The 23354-nt window shown below is 44.5% G+C and overlaps 1 pseudogene; it reads right to left on the bottom strand.

Moving 5' to 3' along the window:
- The window catches only part of LOC149251100 (uncharacterized), a 71766-nt pseudogene extending 48645 nt beyond the window's left edge, over window positions 1-23121 (bottom strand).
- Between the last annotated feature and the right edge of the window lie 233 nt (window positions 23122-23354).

Below are 23354 nucleotides of genomic sequence, written 5' to 3' on the forward strand. Positions count from 1 at the left end.
CCCGGCTAGGGGGTGAAAGGGCACCTCCAGGGAACTAGAGCCTCGATGGGAGGTCTTCCTTCCCACACCCCCGATAGAGTCTACATAGTCCCTCAACCACTGAAATCGATCCAAGGAAGGATAGGATAATAATGAACCCGTCTACAGGGAAGCTTCAATTCTGTTGTGTCCGGGTTAAGGGGGGCCTGTGTTACATAAGGTGCCTTGCTTTTAGTCTCTCACCGGCACTCTCCTTTCTGGTGCGTTGTTTTCACAGGGCTACTCTGGCCTAGAGTTACTATATGATCACTCATTAAGGTGGCTGCTGAGGTGAATGAAGTGTATGAGTGTTCTGGATCCACCTATCGTGCCTGCCTTTCGGTCGGTGATGGGAGGACCTCTATGATCGGGCAGGTGCCTTGCCAACTAGAACAATCCGTCGAAAAGACAGCCAAGGAAATATATCCCCCCACCCACCCTTTCTTTTCTCAGGCTCGCTCCGCCTTTCTTTTCTCAGGAAGGTAAGGTCCGGAGGGTCTTGCGCTTCCTAGTGCAAGGATTCATTTGATCCGGTCAAAGAAGCAGCTTCCCCACCAGCGCTTCGCCCGGCATACCTTCTAGATCAAGATGCAGTTCCATCAAATCCAGGCGTGTGGATACATGGGCATAGGTTGCATCCGTGTAGAGAAAATATCCACGATGACCTTGCCCCCGGAGGGACAAGCGGCTTCGCACCTTCATCAATAAAATCTTCCTATTCCCACCCACCCGAAGAAAGAAATCATTCATTGGATAGGCATTCATTGGATAGGCATTCATTGTTAATGTTCTACATCCCTCCTATACATTATCCCCTTCCCTCATATATTGATTCTGAGCGATGGGGATCAGACTGGTAGCTGCAGGAATGAGCAGACCTCCTCGCCTCATTACGGGGTTGGGCAGCTTAATGCCCATATGATAGCAGCAATTTGCTACGCTCCCATCGATCTTGATTTCTGCCACCACGCCGCGGAACGTGATGGGATTTATGCTCGGCTCGTGTGGAACCAACCTTGGATTTATAGCGTAACAGCGGTGAATGAAACGTAAAACAATATTCTATTATGCGTAACGTAGGTTTCTGGATCGCTCGCTGCCTGCGGGGAACTTTTCCACCCATAAGGACACTCGCTACTAACTGATGATAGACATGATCCTATCCGAGTCAGGCGGCCGGCCATACTTGCCTACCTCATCCATACATACTGAAATGCCTCACCCGCGGCTTAAGCCATCTTTTTCCTGCACCCCCTGGCCTGATTGGATGGGAATCATCTTAAATGCTTTAATGAATAGATTTACCTAATGAAAATGAGAGTTCGAGGGCTCTTTCCTCTCCTGTTAGTCGAGCGGCCTTACTAACTAGCAGAGTGGCTGATCACCCAAGGTAATGATTCACCCTCGGTAATGCAAGCTCAGGAAAGTGGGTGAGCAAAGCAGGGAGAGCCAGCCTTCCTCTCTTTTCTGCTTCCCCCCCCTATTAGAATTAGAAAGACACCCTATTATGATTTACCCGAGGTTTGGAATGTGGTAATGATTTGAGGGGGCTTGGAAGGAAAGAAAGTGCCCGGGAGTCAGGCTTGCCAAAGAGAGAGACTGCTAATGGTGGTAATCTTAGAGAGAGAACCCAACCATATGACTGAAAATTTCACACTTAGGAGAGCCTTGTTGGACGGGCTTCGATAACCAGACCTCTTCGTACTTGGTACGGCACTTAGAACTGGACGAGAAATCGATGGCGGCCCCTACCACACAGATGGACCCGCATCTGACAAAGGATGCGTAAGCAGGCTCGACTGTTAAGGAGAGGACAATTGAGGATGCGCTTTAAGGCTCGACCATAAGCCCACCACCCAAGCCCGCCCCTACTCAGCATTTTCTCTTGGCGGAGGTTTTTCAAGATTCCCCTCCGGTCCTTTTGGTCGAGCACCTAAAGGTGATGGCGGCCAGTCGAGCCTGCTTACGCATCCTCTCGATGGCGGCCCTCTCCTCTCCTCTCCCTAATGGTCGAGCCCCCTAAAGGGACGGAGTCACTCACTATTCATATGGTGAGGGTCCTCTCCTCTCCCTATGGTCGAGCCCCCTAAAGGGACGGAGTCACTCACTATTCATATGGTGAGGGTCCTCTCCTCTCCCTATGGTCGAGCCCCCTAAAGGGTCCTTAACAGTCGAGCCTGCTTACGCATCCTTAACAGTCGAGCCTGCTTACGCATCCTTATCAGTCGAGCCCCCTAAAGGGTCCTTAACAGTCGAGCACCTAAAGGTCCTCTCCTTAACAGTCGAGCCTGCTTACGCATCCTCTACCTATGGTCGAGCACCTAAAGGTCCTTATGGTCAAGTACCTAAAGGTCCTATGGTCGAGCACGTAAAGGTCCTCTCCTTATCAGTCGAGCCTGGTTACGCATCCTTAATTGGGCAGTTTATAAGCCTCCTGGGTCGAAGGGATGGAGTCACTCACTATTCATATGGTGAGGGTTACCATCATGGGGCGGTTTATAAGCCTCCTCCATAAGTAGCTTGGTTGCTAGATACGGCGTAGTTAGTTATATATGAGCATGTGGTAGTTTAGGTAGAGATAGAGATGTGCACCTCAGCGAGATGGCGTAATGACATATATAATGATAGTGATTTTCTAGCTAGAGGCAGCCTTGAGAAATATATAAACCCCCCAAAGAATGAAGCGATAACTCGATTTGGGGATGCACTTTAAGGCTCGACCACTATTTACCCACCCAATCCCCTTAGGCGGAGGTTTGAACAGATTTCGATGGCGGCCAGTCGAGCATCCTACTAATTCGGCCATTTTAGCTATATTATATATGTCATTATGCTATTTTGAGAGATCGAATTGTGAACTTCTTCCATTTCTTCCAGTCATTCAATTGTCCCTATATGTTTTATTGGACCCAACGAAAGGGGGTTGTGACTATGGCACAATGTGAAATGAGGAGGACCTGGAGGGACTCTTAGAGGTAGGTACGCCCTCCACCCAATATCACTTAGGATCTTTTTTCTCTTTCCCACTCGCTCACTCCCACAAATAAGATATGCAAAAAAGTTAGAAGTAAATCTGCTATTCGATGGAAGTCACAAAAGAAGGTTGCGAAGTTCATGTCGCACTGAGAACTATTAACCAATTCGAATCAAATCGATCCAACGCCGTGCGACCGGATCTACCGAAGAAGCGTGGGGTCGGGGCGAATAGCGGATCAAGAAGGCTACCATGAATAGACGTTCCGCCCACCCTTTCCTTTGAATAGCGATTCGCCCAGGATTTATCCCTTACCGGATAAAGGGATAGGGGAGTGCGCACTACACCATACCATAAATAATAGAAGTAGGATGCGGATCCAAGTACGAGCATTCGCCTGTTTCGACACATCGATCGGTCTGATTCCGTTCATGGGCTCCACTCACTCCCATGATCGTCGATGATAAAACCACTTCTGTAAGATAAATACAATACTTATAGGGGGCCAGGCTACCTGGTGTCTAAGAACTTGAAGCCGCGAGACAGTGGATCGTTCTGAGCTAACTCTCTATTTAACCTGGCACCTGAAGCGAATATAGTGGATAGGTAAAGCCTCCTACGAGTCCATTTCATTCCGGGCCTACACGCGAGTAACGGGGCCGTTCCATTTCAGAATCCTCGATGAGAGAGTGCTTTCACGCCTCAAAGTGCACACAGCAGGAGGCCCCTAGGGGAGCACCCTAGATATCATCCCTTGGGTATGCCCCTGGACCAATCATAAGTGAGATCAAACAGCCACAAGGCTGCCCTGTTAGATGATAATGGAGTAGAATCCATTCTATCTTCATTGATACACATTCCGCGGATGGTGTGCTTACTTCACCGTTAGTCAGTGAGGGAACTCAAGCCCACCATGAAACGCAGAACCACGGGGAAACAGCATTGAACCACTTTATTTCCAAAGTGTTTTTCCAATGAACCTTTCTGTTGGGGGCTGAGACTTTACCACGGTCAAGTCGCGGGTGGGGGCGCATAAATAAGGTCTGACACTTACTTCAGTGGGCTCTCTTCGCTAGGTCCCACTATGAACTATTCGATCAGTGATTTCGTCAATCAAATCCATTGTAAGATAGCCTTGCTGGCTGTGAGAGTAGGTAGGGAGGTTATAACAAGCGGGTAAGTTATAGCAAGCAGGTAGGTAACTGATAGCAATGCAAGCTCCCAGGTGTCTTAGCAAGGCAGGATGCATGCATGCTTGATGTATCGGGCAGGGTTGGTCTGCTTTAGCTCTTCGGTCCAGTCCAGCCAGGGTTGGTCTGCTGAGTTTCGTAGGGTGTAAACGCGGGTTTCTTTACAACGCGGACTGCGGTCACTATCTCCAGCGAGCTCTATGCTCCAGCAGTCACTATCTCGCCCTATGCTCCTCCAGTGGTAACTCTCTTTCTATCTCCAGCGCACTCCAGCAAGTTCCGTTCTTTCACGTTAGCACTCCAGACTTATATTTCGCATTAGCAGTGCAGACTTCCCGGGCACGATTGCATGCAGATTTTAGTAAGCATGATGGGTAGGGGCTACGGACTTCTGCACAACATTCAGGGTTTAGTGAGCATGATGGGGATAGTAGGATATGCACCTCCCACCACCATTCTTGGCTGGTTGTTCTAGTCGGCAGGGAAAACAACAATGCTGGCTGTGAGAGTAGGTAGGGAACTTAATCAAAGTGAAAGGGTAGTTCATTCAAGCATTTCCTATCTATTCGCCCACCCAGAACCTCAAAGTGGGAAGGGCCACATATATTGCTACTCTGCGAAGGCAGAATGACATATCTCGTATGGCACTGATCGATGGCTATCGATGATCTCCCGATAATGACTGTTTCCCACCCAGTCGAGTAACCAAGCTGAGAAGTCCAACCGATCAGCCCCACCGTGCAGTCCAGCCTGAATACATTCCCAAGGTTCTGTAGTGGAAAGTGAGGAACTTTAGTTGCTCGACCCCCGGGAGAGGTTGAGGTCGAGTTTGAGGAAGTAAGAGGTTCTAGGTCTAGGTCGAGTAAGAGGGCTATGGGTTCTGTCGAGGTCAAGGGTCGAGGTTGCTGCAAAGAGATCTAGGTCGATGTATAGGGTGGAGGGTCGAGGGCCTAGGTTGTATGTTCTAGTGGGAGTTGTAGGGTCGAGGGTGGAGATATACCGAGTAGGGTGTAGGGTATAGACCATGGCCTAACCCACCAGTGGTTCTATGGCTGGCCCATAGGTTGGGTAGGAGCAATGCTCATTCAGCTATGTCGGGTGTCTCTGACAGACTATGTGGGGAGTGCCGTCCCGTCCCGTCCCGGTGGGACCGCCTCACTTGTAATACTGCTTCCGTCCCGGTGGGACCGCCCCACCTCGAACTATGTTATCAATCGATGAATCAAATCCTTCTCTGTCGTCCGTTGGACCGCCTCACCCCCAATATGTGGGCTTTCATCCGTCCGTTGGACCGCCTCACCTCAAACTATGTGTTCTATCAATCTCATCAATGAATGAGTATCAAGCCGATCAATGAGTATCAAGCATCATCACAAAGCCTTCGAACCATTCCACTATCATACTGGCACGTAATCGAAGCTAAGTAAACTAGGTGCATCGTAAGTCAAGCATTAGTAATACAAGTGTAAGACGAGAATGATCTGTATTGTTAAGTGACTACGAGGTGTAGGGCCGAGGAGAGTATTGAGGGTAGAGAACATGGGGGGCTTAGATTAGCCCTCGCATGGGGACGAAAGATTAGATCGTATTGGGAGTGAAAGAACTTCAAGTAGAAAAGAAATCTAAGCATTGAGTGCCTAAACACTTGGATCGCCTCTTTGGTAATATGTGTGTCCGGTGGGAGCAGGGGAATAAGTGTGCTTCGATTTGATTCGTGCTGTAAAGCTCTCTCGTAAGAAGTGTGCTTCGATTCATCCGTCTCTGTGGGCACCCTCTGTAAGTCAACAATCGTTCCTCATTCAGTAAGTTCCATCGGTACTAGGTCCATCGGTGCTTATCATTGAGTAAGTTCAATCGTTCCTCATTCAGACTCGTATTGTTAGATCAATCACTAACTATCGATCGTTAATGAGTATCAAGAAGCAGCAGCACAAAGCCTTTGAAACATGTCCACTAGCATACTCGCACGTAATGGATCCTAAGTCAACTAGGTGCATTGTAAGTCAAGCATCAGTATAGGCCCCAAATGCTCTATATCGTGAAGTGCTAACGAGGTGTAGGTTCGAGGGTCGAGAACATGGCTTAGATTAGCCCTCGCATCGGGCCGATAGATTAGCCCTCGTATGGGTACGAAAGATTCTCTCTCGATGGGGAGTGAGATTAGACCTCCTCGATGGGTACGATGATGGGTACATGAGAGAGATTCAAGTAGAAAGCTAAGCATCGAAATAAACACCTGAATCGACGCCTGGATCGAGATTAGAAGTTGTCGGCAGATCCCTGGACCCCCCAAGTTTCTCAAAAGAAATGCGTTCTATCGCCTTTTTTGTTGAAGGGGGCTCTTTCTAAACGGGAGGTTTTATTAGGCCAAAATAGCATTTCCTGAATCCCTACTATACAATTGAGTGCATCGCCACCTGGGATCGACTCTTGGATCGACTATCAACTAAGACTCCTGTATCAACACCTGGATCGAGTGAGTACCGGCATTTCCACCTGGCATTGAGTGCATCGACAAGCGGCATTGACAAGCACTGACTAGCTGCACCGACGGACCCTAGCTTCATGCATGGACTATAGCTTCGCTGAGTAGAGCATAATTCATGCACTGACAAGAGTTATATCACAGATGAGTAGCTGCATTGAGTAGCCAAACTGAGTAGCAGCAGTGACTAGAGTTGTCTAGAGTTGTAGCACTGACCGTAGCTTCTAGGCACTGACAGTATCCCCGCCCAGCAATCGATTCCATCCCGCGAAATGTGGAGAAACTTCCTCTCGTTATCAGTCGAGCCCCCTGTCGAGTCCTTGCACTAGGAAGTGCAAGCCCCTCTGGGACCTTGCCGAAGTACTTATCGATTCCTTACGGGGCTTTGGTCAAGCAAGCTTATAAAGAAAGCCCTCGGCAAGGAAGAAGGGAGACGACTATCAGACTTAATGCTTGTAGTTATTCTTAAGTAATCATTATTAGAAAGAGAATGCCCGCTTAATGCGAGCAAGGAAGACCTAACTCACCCTAACCCAGCAAGCGAAGCGATCTATTAAGCTTCAGAGTAGTGATTCTTAAGGCAAAAAGTAAGCTCTTTCATGGGAGTAGTTCTTCTCCTTTACCAAAGCAAAGCTCTAAGCAATCAAGAGCACAATGTGAGGATACATCGTAGATGACATGCCAAAATGAAGAGAGCACCTACAGTTTGATATGGAATTCCAGAATCTACACACATAGGTTAGGAAATATCTCGACGATGTTCGCAAGGAGGTGGAGTACAGAGCACAGGTTGCTACTATAGTAAGCCATGCCCTGCTTCGTACGCCCACCAGAACTTCCTCCGACGTACAGATTGACGACGGCCGGCTACCTTGCCTGTGATTCATGGCCCTGAGCAAAGAAGGAAAAGCACAGATCGGTCCGGAACGAGCTGGAGTGCGGCACTTGTCGGGATTCGAAGGATTCATGAAACTATGACTTATTCTTCCGACAACCCAACAAGAGGACCCTGCGAAGCAGAGCGATTATCATGACTTCTTCCATGCTTTTATGGCTGGTTTTTATGGAGCACGATCTCTCTTGGGGTATTCTTATCAAAAGGATGGTGCCGATGGGCATCTAGGAGGACTGCTTATAGATACCCGGACTAGGCATAGATAAGATCAAAGTGTTGTGCTTTTAGAATGGCCTCATATTCTATCCGAGGCATGGTGGTGGCCATGTCTTTAGCGAGAAAGGGAGGATAAATGGCTCACCCTCCTCTCCCTTTGGTCGAGATGAGCTTAACACCGGGGATTGGGGTGGGTGGGTAAATAGTTGTCAGTCTCGCAATTCTTCCTCGCCCATATGAATGAGTTTCGCGCCGTAGGAATACTTTATAGGCGTGTTTCACCCTAAAATCGCTATTCTCAGATAGAATAAAAAGACGTGATGCGCATTACTTACAAGCATGTTTGGGCCTTTCATATTAGTTAAGGGAAAATGAGTATCCCATTGTTATGACCCTACATTGTTATGACCCTAAAAGAGAAGGATTGAGGGGAAGAAAGATTTGAGGGGAATAAAATCAAATAGAAACCCCACACATGATACATAGGTTTTCATTGCGAATCAGCTACGCGTAAAGGTGCACGGGACGGGGTCTGTTGGTACTCCGATCCGAACTAGGAGAGGCAAGATCTCTCTCCCTTTGTCCGGAACTGAATCAGGCCCCATCCGAATCCACTCACCGAACCATTTTCCGAGGCGGGAGGGGGCACGATGGATCGAATTGACGCCTTCTCCACCCCGGTGACCCAGATCCCCATCTGGATGGGCCGAATGGAGTTTGATTCGATTGATCCGAATGGGTACGAATAACACATATGAGCTCGTTACTCCCAACTAGACGATAAATCTATGTTGCTCCCCCCCGTTAGGGGGAACGAATACTATGTTGCGGAGCGAAAGCGACCCCCCTACCTGGGGGCATATGCTGGCTGTTCTAGTCGGTAGGTAGGTTGTAGCAAGCTCCCACGTTCCAGTTCCACGTCCCAGTTCCATGCTGGCTATTCTCGTAGGTAGTTTGTAGCAGGTAGTCAAGTGATGCAACTCTAGTAAAGCAAGCTCCCATTTCAACTCCCACTCCCAGGTGTGTTAGCAAGGTATGATGGATGCTTGGTGTGGGTTTGCATGCTTTAGCTCTGAGGGACTAGGTTTTTGAGGTATTAGGGTCACTTCGGGTTTGGTACCATTCATTCGCTCCAGCGTTCCAGCCATGGATTGTATGAGGGCCTAGGGTGTGATGCTTTAGCTCTGAGGGCCTAGGGATTGTATGAGGGCCCAGGTGTAAACGTGGGTTTATTTACAACGTTGCGGGGTCACTATCTCCAGTGAGCTCCATGCTCCAGTGAGAACTCTCTCCATTGCAGCGAGCTCTATGCTCCTCCACTCTAGCGGTAACTCTCTGTCTATCTTCAGCGAGTTATTTCTCCAACGGGTAGCTTAGCAGGTTCAGGTTAGGTTTCCATGAGGTCCTATGGTTTCTATGGCTAGTTAAGCTATCTAGAACGAGGTGGTGCGGCAAGGTCTCTAGCATCTTCTCATGATCCAGGTGATCGTAAGTAAAGCAATTTAGACAGTAAACCAGGAATGTCTGTTCTATTCATTATACCTACCCTCCTCATTGTCGGCCTATAGAACCCTTCCCCCACTGGTAAACCTTCCCTTCCACGTCTAGAGAGAAGAGACCCTTTCAGTTCTTTTTCCACCCTCAGCCAAAAAGACTCAGCCAGGAAGAGAGATAGGTCAATCGCAACTTCCTCCATATATATTACTGTTCCAACTGTCGCTACCATGGGTTTTCTACCATGCCTGAACTGTCGTATTCGCGTGCCGGAACCGCGTACTCTTATAGGTTTCTATCCAATGCCGTATTCTCCCGTATATATCTTTACACCGTTACCATTAGCAGATATCTTCCCTAATCAATGGAGCTGCAGAACCATTACTTACTCATAAATCAACTTGGCGATGCCCAAAGGATCAGGTACTTTTCCCCTAGTCAAGAACCTGGGTGATAAGCCACTTTTACCCTACTAATTCATTGTTCCATTCCTTGCACTAGGAAGCGCAAGCCCCTCCGAGACCTTGAACCTCCCTCTTGCTGTCTCGTGGGCGAGTTCAGACTCAGAAAGAGAAAAAAGAACCTAGCTTAATAAACCTAGCTTAAAAGGTAGTAAATCCATCGTGCCAATGCGAAATCCATCGTGCATCGTGACAGATTAGCCCAACTACTATTTTCATTTCTATCACTCTCGTGTACACATCTTTACCAATCATTCGTGTGGTGGACACTTATCCAAGCGAACCAGATACAATAGGGTGCCCAAGGGGGTGCCCAACACTCAAGGCATGTAGCTTTCTTAATTTTTGCAGTCCCAGGAGACAATATAAAGGTTTAGGTTTCATCATTTCCATACAAACATAAACGGACTCATTAACCTAATTACAACTCGAAGGTGCGAAGCCGCTTGTTCCCTCTGAGGGGCAAGGAATTTCATCATAGACTTTACCATTGCCTCATGAACCAAATTACACTCCTAACTTTTCTCCTATCTTTTCTATATCAAGGTAAACCCAACTGTGCTAATAAGGTAAGGAAGCCGATTGAACCCTAGCTATAAGGTCAGGGGATTTGATTTCACTGTTCCACGAAGCTAGGGAAGGTAAGCCCAAAAGGATATTAACCAACTACTGTCTCGTAGCTATCATTTCACTAACATTTTGTATAACTAAATATTGACTAAGGTCAGGGGATTTCATTCAAGCACAAGGTCCCATTCAATATCCAATAGAAATCATATACTTTATAGCTCCATCGCGTAAACCACCATCGTAAGCTATAAATCCCATGATGGTTAGTCCACCTGCTCCATGAGTTGTCCCCCTCCGTTCTCCATGACTGGTTGTCCCCCTGCTCCATTGGTCTGTCTCCCTGCACATGAACAACAAAAGAGAGGTTGGTCCCCATCCCAATGGTCCACCAAGAATGAAATCTCTTATTCGTATGATCTAAAGAAAAGAAAGAGTCTGGGTGTAAGTTGTTGGATATATATATGTTTCTCTAAAGACCCTTGTAGTGAGAGCTGAGTTAGACTTTCTGGTATATAAACCTATTGCATGAAAAGCAGGCGAAGGATCGAGCTCACATCGTGTTTTGGAACCTGCTTCAATGGCCGGAATCAAAACCTGAGTTTGAACTTCTTAGGTGTGTTATGTCCTGAAACGTGTTTACTCGAGCGGCAATAACCTGCGTTTGAACACGTTCTCTGCCAATTTCTTTGTTCACTTAATACCTTGCACTAGGAAGCGCAAGCCCCTCCGGGTCCTTGCTTTCCTAACGTCAAGCAAGCCCCTACCGGTCCTTGCCTGGACAAGCGACTACGTTCCTCTCCCTCTTGGTCGAGCGACTATGTTCCTCAAAGCCTTAGCTCTGCGAGTTTGAAGGGTCACCTTTCAGGACCTTGAGCATAGCAAAAAGCTCATTCAAATGGTGGGTACGGGTTATTCGTTCCCAGAGCTAGGCAGTACCATACTTACCGGACCGAATTTGTGGGGGCAAGAGTTCATGATTCCAGCTTATCCAGCCCACCTAACATCCCTTAAGCACAAATGATAAGGTACAACAAGGGAGGGTTTTCCAGTGAACGATCCATCGATAAGATATGATAATATTGATTACCCGCGTATATCTGTTTACATCTCTTTTTCTTACTTATATGCTTCGACAAAGAGGCTATCGTCCAGTCCTGGCCTTCCTGGATACGTAAAAGGTATAGGGTTGTGTGGGTGTTTCGTGAAGTGGGGGACAACGTTATCTATTATTTAAGGCAGGGTTCCGGCATAATAATACCACCAATACCCATGTTACCCTGCTGCCTCGCAATCACCTTGCGAACTTGCTCGAGGTAGGTAGGAAGGGCTGATCTGTCTCCTCTCCTCTCTACGCATTCGTGAAAGACGAGCCCCTTACCCCCTCGTAGTGCTAAGCTCACAGCATAATGACATATATAATTCTATATCTGTTTGTATACGATATTCTTCGAACATGTTGCGGAAGTTAGTGAAACACTAGACAACTCATCAACTACTACCCTTCTACCCATACAGCCCAGCTAGCCCATCCATCAGACTCAGACTCTTGACCCTTACACTGCTTAGACTCACTCTATATACTTATAGCTATAGACCCTTCCTACATCTACCTATCTGCCTATCTGCCTAACCCAACTAACCTATACACCTGCTACCTATCTAACCTATATTACCTACCTGCCTAGCCTACCTTTATTACATACCTATCTTACCTACACACCTAACCCACCTAACCAGATGGAAGCGGTGTCTCTCTTCTGCTCCAGACCATAGGATCTTACTTGGTGGAGCTTTTTGAACTTTTAGCTCCTATTTTGCCATTTTCAGGATGCGTAAGCAGGCTCGACTGTTAGGGAGAGGACCTTTAGGTGCTCAAATATAGGGAGAGGATGCGCAAGCAGGCTCGACCGCTAGGGAGAGGAGGCGGAGGTTTTCACATCTTTGCCAATGAATGATAGATTGAAGCTGAGCGAACCAGAGTGGAGTGGTGACAGAGGCACCCATAAGCAAGCACTTGGCAGAGACAGCAGGACCTACCCTTAATAAAGAAATTGCCTACCCTCTAACAAATATTGTCGGAGCTTATTCATCACATGGTCTCATGGACGGCTTTCACTCAAAGGCTTAAGGTTGTTTATAGTCCATACATAGTGCATGGGACTAAGCTTTTGGTCTGTAAGAAGAAGGCTAATTTGCCATGGAACTGACTCTATGGCCTTGAATCCAATGGGATAAATAAACAAGGGGAATAAGAATCCAAATACGATACCGCATCTCTACGTTTCACCTTTCTGTCAAAAGATTATGTGAAATAGATGATAATGGCATATATAAGTTTCACTTTGCCAAAGACTAAAGCTTTTTGTTTCTAAAGGCTTCTTGCCATGGAGCAGCTTAAGGCAGTCTCTAGGGCTTGAACTACTAATGCACTAAAAAAGAGCTAATTATATAGTCGTTGTCAATACCCGGTTGGTATTGCTGAGAGTTTCCTGGCATAGTTCCCTAGTCAAAGTACCCAGTCATATTGATGATTCAACAGACATAGCCATAAGCAACAGTCAGTGCCCGATACCTTGTAGCCAATACCTGCCTGGGAGACCGTTATAGTCAATACCTACGGTAAACTCTAATCTGCTATAATCCATAGAGGACCCGACAGGGGGCTCGACTGATAAGGACCCTTTAGGGGGCTCGACTGTTAAGGAGAGGAGAGGTGAAGTCTACATGACTATTTGGAGCACTGCGGGAACATACCCCTCCTTATAGAGGATACTCCGCTAATTGGGAATAATCCACCTACTCTCATCCGCTATAAATCCCCTAGGCTACTAATGCTAATACAACAATGGTAAGAGATAGGGTAAGCTATAGATGTAATTATTCTCCATATTTCCACAATAGAGATAGAATAGATATTGATTCCTTAGCTGTAGTGTAAGAACTACACTACTAGTTGTTTCCGTTGGCAAGGGAATAAGAATGGGACTAATCTCCGGGGTTGACTCCTACTAGGATACTTGCATATCTACGTTTACCTTTTCCCATATCTATATTTACCTACGTTTTTTCCATTGTAATTTGTCACTCCGAAAGTGTCCGTTAAGGCTAGTTTCCATGGAACCTACAGCTAAGATAAGACGGCAAGCAAGTAGTCTAAGGCAAGAAGTGCAAGTACTTACTCTGTAGGTAGTGTTCCCAGCCAGGAGTAGTAATGTAGTATTCAATATTGATTTCCACCGATAGTAAGTGCCCAACAGGTACCACATTGCTAGCCGATCAGCCCGCTACTATAAATCCCCTAGGCTACTAATGCTAATACAATACAATGGAAAGAGATAGAGTAAGTTATAGATGTAATTATCCTCCTCCATATTTCCACAATAGATAAGAGCAATAGATAAGAAATAGAATAGATATTGATCCCATCCCCCTGTAGTGTCAGCATCCCCTGTAGTGTAAGAAATAACTACTATATGTTTTCGTAAGCTCTACTACTTGCCTTTAAGTCCAACTACTAGCCTTATATAAAAGTTCCATGGCAGCCTTAGACTAGACTCCTATATTCCGTGCATTAATAAGTTTTTCACTAGACTACTACTTTATTTATTACATTAACCACACCAGACAATATAGTTTTCTCAATGGCCTCAGGTTCCAGTCGGGGCAGGCACACAAATAAGTGTGGTTGGACAATATGCCAACTTCGTCTAATATGGGGAATCAACAGGTGGGGAATAAGAATCCAAATAATTTGATATCGCATCGGGACGTTGACATTGTCCATTGTAACAAATAAAGAATTACTTGAACCTAGAACTGGATCCACTGCCCTCGAAATCCACCTAGACCCTTGAGCCCTACCCTACAGGGAACAACTCCATCACCTACCGAATAGGAAACGTTTGATTGCTAATACCCTTACTTACTATGACAGGAGGTTTGTTAGTTCTGGTTCATTCCACCATCCCAGGAAGGTAATTGCCACTCACCAGTTGTAATAGCCGGTCATATAGTTGATAGCCAGTTGTAATAGCCATGCGGTAATACAATAAGGGCTAAAATGGCTCTACCCATGAACCTTTGACAGGAGGTTTAAGAGCTCATTGCCTTTAGCCGCTAGTACAACATGCCACTGGGACTAATGGGGAATAATAAACAACAAGGGGAATAATCCCAATATATGAGCGCATCTCTATTCTTAGGGATGAGTTGAGCCTATCTTTGCGCCTTGGCTTGATCTCCGTGAAAATGATGTTCTTTGTCCAGAAGTCTATGAATCGTAGAGCCTGGTCGTTGAGATGGGTGTGTGATGGAGACAGGTCCGGGGCGTGAAGTGAGCAGGTATAATTTGCTACTGGATTTCGGAACAATAGGAACAAAAGTATGGAATAAAAGAAGGCATCAAGGGCCCTTACTTCTTAGGGGTCACTCACTATTCATATGGTGAGGGATCACCCTCCGCAGATCAGCTTGGAAATATGTTAACCAAAATCCGGGGCCCACCTTCACTAGCTTACGACATCATATTGGTGTTGGAGATATACCATTAGGGGGGAGTGTAAATCATGTGATGTAATGCTTTATCTCTGTGGCCCCTGTGAAACTTAAGGGAGGGTGTAAGAATTCTGGGTGTAATCTTCACATGTGGTGACGACACACTCATACGTATAATTAATGTATTTGTAATCATGGCTAAGGCCATCCATTGATCATTTATTCTAATTTATTGTAGTGCTAGGGAATGGTTAAGGTTTACTTAAGAAAACTTGTACACATAGGCTCATTAACCCCTCTTGGGGGCAGCACCCTACTTGAGTTTTGTATAAATACATTACAACTCTCATTTTACATTATCATATTTTTATCCTCTGGATCTATCCTATAAAATGTTTTCTACCTCAGGGCATCTACATCTTTGGCGTTCTCTTGTGATTGGCATTTCTTTCTTTTATGTGCACTTGTGCATCTCTTGTGTAGCACACTTGTGGTTGGGCATTTTTGCCTCTCTCTAGCGCACTTTTGCTCCCGGGTTGGAGCTACCTAACAGGCACTACACTTTTTCTTTCTTAAACGTAATTACATATATAAATAATGACCAGCGGATACGGCGTTCGGAGAGGGTTTTCACATTTTGTTTCGTGGTTTGGCCCCAAAATGAAAAGTTTTGAAATGCCCTCGATCTCCCTCTTACTGTACGATATATTTCAGGAATAATTCCTAAGTCATTTATCCTTTAACGGGACATAAAGAGAAGATATCAGGTGCCTTTCACGAACGAGAACGTATCTGCCCTAAAAAGAAATAAGGAGATAGACAAGGTCCTTAATTTAGCCGTAAATCCATCCCTATATCTGACTATTGTTTGTATAAAAGGGTCAAAGCTTATCGGGAAGAATTCAAGTGAGTGCTTCCCCTCAAGGAAATACTTATTTAGGGAAGGACCGGGCCTGAAAGAAAGGTAAACCCAACCGATAGCCCAATAGGGTGGAGAGTTCAAGTAAGTTCTATATGTAATTATTGATTCCGGAACCGGTTATGGAGCTTTCTTTTGATGGTTGTAATTACTCCGGTTATGGGTAAATAGAACGTATATAAAGCATATTTTATTAGCAAAAAAGAAAGTCTTTACAACTCAATTGACGAAAAGTAGCAGTATAATATAAGGATATATCTAAATGAAAAGATCACACCAAATCGACTTACTTAGGGCGGAGTGCTCGACCAAAGCCCCACCCCAATAGATAGTCCACCCCACGGAGTGCTCAACCGACGTCACGTCACTTTCTTTTTCATGGTAATTATCATAAATAAGTCAGTGCATAAAGAACACTGTTTCACTGCTATTTTTACCCATTCATTTCATCAAGTCAACGATGCGCTAAATTACCTATATAAAGAACTGGATGACCAACATCATTGTCGATCTATAGCCCTTCGAAAGTCGATCAAGAACTGGGAAAGAGAGAGATGGCTCACTCACCTCACTTTGTTTGTGTCGTAATAGAAAGAAAGTTCACGTTTACCCGAAGAAAGAAAGCGGGTCGTGAATTTCATAACGATGGATGCATGTTGGCTCGACTTCTTGAGTGAGTGCTTCTGATGGAAAAGACTCGCCATGCCATAAATAATGAATAAAGAAAGGGTGATTCTCTCTGTATATAATTCTACCTACATCAGCAAGGGAGTGAAAAGCGTCACACCCCTTATAAGGGGAGGATTTCATACCAAAGATCGCATGGATACCGCTATATAGGAGAACGCACTAGGTCAGAGAGGAACTGGAAATTGGCTTCGGATCGAATTTTAAATGGTTATGGCCCACCTATGTGAATGGCACACATGGAATTTCTTTTTAGTTCATTCATGAAAACGTTTCCTAAATAAAGAAAGAAGTGAATATCACATTCAATGGAGTGCGAAGCGAGAATAAGCCCCGCTAATTACACTGAAAAGACCCTCACCATATGAATAGTGAGTGACCCCTAAGAAGTAAGGGCCCTTGCTCTCTCTTTGGTCGAGCAAGCAGCTTCACACCTTGTCTGATGCGGACAAGCGACTTCGTACCAATATTCATTAATAAAAAAATTCATTTTAGTATCCCCGTGGAATATTGCCTTGGCCTTATAAAATAAGATATTTGAATAGGTGAAACCTGCGAATTAGAATGTGTTTTGGATTTGTTCCAACAAGACTTAGTGCCTTTTCCAAACCTGGTGGGTGGTGCTTTAGATGTTATATAAGCGTATCTATTCAATTGCGGATCTCTTCAATTAAGGTTCCCTTATAGTTGCGGTAAATATTATTACATCTGGATAATCTCCATTTTCATTTTTACCACATTCCTTGCACTAGGAAGTGCAAGCCCCTCCGGGACCTTATCGGCAATAACTCTATCTGTTGGCTATCGTTCGCTCAGTGGACCACCCTTTTTGTAGATGGCAGTTGTCCTCCGAACCACCCCGCGTAGATGTGGGCTTTGTCAATATCTCTTGGCTCTATGGATTGAATCAGTCCCATATGGATTTCACGGGATAAGGATAAAGGTGCTAGCAATCAAGCATCCGGCTTATCTACCCAACAAGGATCACCTCTTAAAATGGACAAGTTCAATTATATATGCGAGTCTCCCAGCATAAGCCATTCACTGAAATGATTAACTAAAGCCGTTCCGTGTCAACCACTGCTCCCTACGTAAACTGAATGAAATTGCATTCTTATAAAGAATGGAGAAGGATAAAGAATAGTAGTAATCCCCCAGCTTATTCGCTTATGCTCAGCTATGTAAGGTTCCCTATTTATATAAAATAATAAGGGAATGAATATATCCCCATTTTCTTATTCGCTGACGCTCTGGGGCATAGATAGCAACTTCATTTGTGCTCTGCTTTATAAGTGCCTCTCCATTTCTAATAATAAAAAATATGGAGTACACAGGATATGGATTGAATGTTTATTGTGTGATGTGCACCTATATAGATGCATGGGGATTTCTAGAAGATATATGAGGTTTTCTATTATTTGATAGAAAGAGAGTGAAAGCCGAAAGCCTTACGGGTTGTCTACATCCAGGACTTTGAGTTCAAGCCATAAGAAGGTAAACTAACTAGCCATAGGGACTTCTGGTACTAGCACTTTAGACACTTGCCTTGCTTAGTCACATGTACTAAGTTCCATGGAGCAAGGCCTCTTAGAGACTGCCTTAAAGTCCATACAGTAATTGGTAACGTGGATTCGTGTTTCCTATCGTTAAACCCTGGCTCCTTACTCCCAAGGTGCAAGTAGTATATAAAGCACTCAACTTGGACATCAACTTGTATTTCTACTCGGCGACCTCCTTATTAGCGACCAGCTCTTGTAAATCCACTTCCTGGGAATGAGATTGGGTATGGACCTCCTGGCGCAACCTCCTTACTATTGTTGACCACTAGCTCTCGGCACTGACCGGTTGGCATGGTATCAACAACAGGGTATCGGCAACAGGGTATCGGGACCTCCCTGTACGGATCTCCTATTGGCTGACTAGCATGGAGTACAAGCCATAGAGTCAAAGCCATTGAGTCCCAGCATTGACTCTTGAGTACCGGCATTGACTCCTGGGATCAACTCCTGGTCCTGTAATTATCTACCGGCTATCATCAATGACAACCATTATAAGCTATGACTTCTGACTATTGACCGGCTGGCTGTGACCACTCTCGGGAATGACCTAAAGGTAAGGACTATTATGATTGGCAGCACAAAAAGTTGAGATCCCGACAATTTGGTGTTGAAGTTCCGAAAAAGCCCAACTTTCTCACGTGTTTTCATTGGCGGAAAATGGCATCTGAGACCGGTTCAATGATTGACCAACAGGGCCAATCCGACTCGCCGTAGGAAGACTTTGGGCGGCGTGTTCGCTAAGGCACTTGACACCCCTCGACTGGTCGGCGAGATCTCCGTTATTATATACGTAATTACGTATATAATATATATTATAATTATGTTTATAATGGAATGGAATAAGGGTGCTTCAGATCGGGAGTAACCACCAATGAGGGGGCAACACTCACTCCACTCGGTGAGGGGGGGGAAGGTATAACCGATAGGGATCACGGGAAAGTAAGGGTTGAAAGGGAAGGGTAGGTAAAATAGTGATTGGATTTTGCGAGCTGTTCCAACCACTTGTTAGCGCTTGAAATTTCACCTCAGGCTGAAAAGGCAATTCTCAAAGCTACATCAAACCATTCAGCCTCGTAGCTAGCCCTACGGGGCAGGAGAAGGCTCTCTCCGGTCAACCTCGGTAGATTTTCAATAGGATGAGATGGCCAACAATGTATCACTGATATTAGGCTATTAAACTGATTAGAAAGGTTGATTTGGGGTTTTTAATTAAATAACGGGGTTTTTCTGGGCTACATGGGCAAAATCACAGTTTGAAACAGAGAAATATAACGAACAACACAGGTTATCAACTGAGGCAAGGTAGGCAAGACATTTAGCATCAAATCTAGTTTTAAACGGGATGGCAAGACTGGTGAGGAGCTAAGGAGGGCAAACAATAACTTTGAATCCTCCTTAAACAGTAGAAAACATTTAAACATGAACAAACTTATAGGCAGAGCATGGCAGGCATGAATTCTTACCTAAACACTTCATTTGTTCAGTTAGAAATGATCATGTAGTGAAATGAAACATAACAGATTACATATGAAACAAGAGAAAAAACTAATGCTAAATCATCATGCCACAGGGATCTTAGAAATCAGAGCTGTGAAATTTTCATTAAAAATCACTGCCAAAAACTGTACATTAAAAGCTCTGTTCTTCAGCACTCAGCACTCAGAAAATCTCCCTTGACTGACTCCCTTAAAATGAATTTTTCTTTTTAATATATGAAACAAAACACAGCTGGGGGAAAACAAATCGATCCCCAAAACCTCTGCGCTGTTACAATTACAAAAATTAGAAATGGGCGTTTCATCTAAGCTAAACATAGAATAGCCTTTTCCTAAAATCCTCTGATGGCCTGACATATGGAGCACTGATCCCATTGAATAAAGTCTGGAAATAGGCATCGAATCCTATTCTGCTGTTCTGACACCGTTTGAATAGCGGTCATAAAGCGTTCATTGCCTGTTGATTCCTTCTCTAATGATTTTCTTTTAATACATTAAATAAGTCTCTGTTGTAAAAGAAAACAAATCAACCCAAAAACTCCTGCGCTGTCTCACCTGAATTACATAAATAGAACATGTAATAACTTTCCCCTCGAAAATCTCTAACCAAAAAGCCTAACAATTGGAGCGCAGACTCTTATGCATCTGGTAACAGGTGTCTTCAGGTGACTTTGAAGTGAAGAGCAGGTGTCAAAGACGTGCGCCATATTTTTCCTTAGTTGACAACGGATTAAAACTTATGCGATCAATGCCAGCAAGCTCTATTTGACACATAAAGGCCTTATTTCATCTAGACGCACAATAATCGCAGAAAAGATTGGCCTAACACTGGAAAATGTTGATACATCGTGACAAAAACTGAGATTTTCAAATAGTCTACTAAAACTTTATCGCAACAAAGTTGCAATTCTTTGCCACGGCTTTCATCGAGAGCATTTGAGCATAGAATAATTCTCTCCTCTGCCAAACTTGTCATATTATCACGATTTGAAACTGGTGCCACGAAGTTTGTTCTTCTTCCACGTTGCGTCTTTCTTTTCCCACCCCACAATGAGAACATATTCTCAACGCCACATTGCTAAATGAACCTTCAACAATACAAGAGCTTGACTCCAATATCGACGAGAGGCAAACCTCCAGAACAAGACATATATGACATGGCTGCAAGAGCTGCTCCACGATGCATAGCAGCACAACAAATAGCTGCTTTTTGGAAGGATGCTTCAACCAATGATTCAGCTACGACCACCACCTTCTTGGGGCAGCATCGGACAAATGTTGATGTGAAGCTTGTATATGCTTCAACTAGATCAGGCTCTTGATCACAAACATAAGAGGAATTCAATGCAGAAACTGAATCTGCTGCAGTAAACATTTGAAATGTACTAATGAATAATGACCCATATTCTTCTTCATGCCCAAACTCCTCAATAACAACAGCAGCAGTTCTTATGAAACATTCATGATGTTGGAAGGAGAGAAAATTTCTTGAAAGGCAATCCATCACTTCTGACAACAGTGCTGAGAAGTTCCGACCTGAGGCTTGAATAGCTTGTGACAGGGCTTTACAAACAGCAGTTGACAAACAACCATTTTGCATATGATCAGAACTGAATATACGTTCAAGGAGTGGCCAGAAGTGTCTCAGTATGAGGATAATAGTCTCATCTCCAAGTGATGAGGAAAAACCAGGGGTTGAAAGCTGGGTGAAAATTGCACCCATCCTGTAGAATGCCCTCGCAACTGACTCTAAAAGTTGAGCATAACCAATTGAATGTTGTGTCAAAGGGCCTTCACTATCTACCTTTAGAAGAAGTTCAATAGCCTCATAGCTGGACTTCAACAATCTTTCCAAGGACTTATTCACCAGCTCTCTGTTTGGAACTGTATTAAGAACAAATGCAATTGCACTAATCACATCTTCTTCTTCATGGAGATGTAAATGCATTTCTTCCAGACCCTCTCCTATCCAAAGAAGGACTTCCAAATTTGATGGTTCAGCCAGCATTTTGGAAGCATCTTCACAAACTCTGCGTAAGGCATTAGCACATGCACTGGCAGCCACAGACCGACCCAGCCCCGAAGCCAAAAATAAAAGTAAAGGTACAATAGCCTCATGAAAAGAGCAAACCCACTTTGAGTATGAGCCCACAACTTTAGCAATTGACTTTTGCACCCAACACATAAAGCCTGTATGTCCACCAGAGGAGCTATTCGACAGAACCATAACCAAGTGCATTAAGACTGAAACGTCAAAAGGTTGTGCATCTTGCAAAACTATCTCGGCCACCACATTCAGGACAAACACCTTAACTTCCACTTCCTGCCAAGGTATTGGTCCCTCTAACGAGCTCCATGGTTCAGCCAACATCTTTTGAATGAATTGTGCAGGGCCTAAAAGGTGACAAATATCAATAAGGAGTTCCTCCATATTCATTCGGAAATGAGCTAGTCCATCAGGAATGTCAAATGCCCCATTTGGTTCATCCACACTGAGATCGCTACTGTCAACCTATGCCCGAAGCAAAAGAGCATCCAGTAATGCTGTGAAGACAGTGATAAACATAACAAAAGCCATATGTTTGTGGCTCCCTCTTTCAAACTCCATACCAAGAAGATAACCAGCAACACTGTTGATCCCCAGAACATTAGAAGCCTTGGTCGAGGTTCCCAAAAACGAAATACCCTGCTTATATTGTTGTCGAATGATACAACGGAACTGTCTTCACAACAGAAGCCATTCTGCCCTTTGAAACTCGTATTTGTTCTTTTGAGTCCAATGTGGAAATAAATGTTCATATGCCGTCTGGTGATCCTCCATATAGAGCAATAAGCTGGGCAAAGGCAGATTTGCAAGCAGCTTTGACCACTGAATATCTTCACTGCAAAATAACCAAAATATATACCTGCATTTTGCAATACTAATCGTAAAGCAGTCCCTCTGTAGCATGCTCGAGTCCTCCTTGCTCATAAGTTTGTGCCTCTGCTCGATATTTGAGAGAAATGATCCACTACTAAGAGGCACATCAACACCACCAGAGCTTCCTGCCGCCAATGAGATTAAACGTTGAAAATTGCTCAGTTGCCTCAGCTAGTTGTGAATAAGAGAGCTGTTGTACAATTGTGCCTGGTACCATTTCACTTTTACTGTTGAATTTGAAAGATTTTCTTCCCATGCATCCTGTAATAGATCTGAGGCATGAGCTGTCATGAGCATGAAACTCCTCCGTGAAAGATGACCCCTGGCTTATTAGATTAGTAAAACTGTTTGTGCTATTATCAAATGAGACATTTGAAAACGGGATTCTTAGTCTGTACTTGTAGTGTATAAAGCAAGCCGCAGAGACAAGAAGTGCTATGGCTACCAGTATAATGCACAATATAATAATGGATAAAATTAATTTTCCCATGGTACCATGCCCTGAAAATCTAGATGCATATGGATACCTTGATTCCTATTCTAAAGATTGAGAAAGGTCCAAGAATTGGATCCTGCAAGATACCTTCTCCACTGCTATTCTTCTGAATCAAGATTGTTTCTGTGGTTTTCGTATCAGCATAGTTTGTTGATCCTGAAAATGATAAAATATAGATATCTAGAATGACATTTACACCATGCCTCGCAATGGGAACCACCTGTGAGGATGAAGGAGCGGAAGGCATTTTTTATTTGATCATTAAATTGCCAGACTTTGATTGCTGATGATGCTTTGTTTTCTTTGTGCTTTTGCAGAGATAGGAGCTGAGGAAGCTGCTCCCTTTTGAAGAGCTGAAGATAAATTACATAATCTAAAACAACACATTAATGATTTCTTCTTCAAAACAGGGTTTTAAAGAAGAATCAATCTCTGACATGAGACGGAGTCTAACACCACCAAAGAATCTGTCCTTTCAGC

This window comes from Pinus tabuliformis, chromosome 7 (genome assembly GCF_031772625.1).
Source record: "Pinus tabuliformis cultivar Carrire ecotype Pingquan chromosome 7, CPIR1, whole genome shotgun sequence".
In the NCBI taxonomy this organism is placed as follows: domain Eukaryota; kingdom Viridiplantae; phylum Streptophyta; class Pinopsida; order Pinales; family Pinaceae; genus Pinus; species Pinus tabuliformis.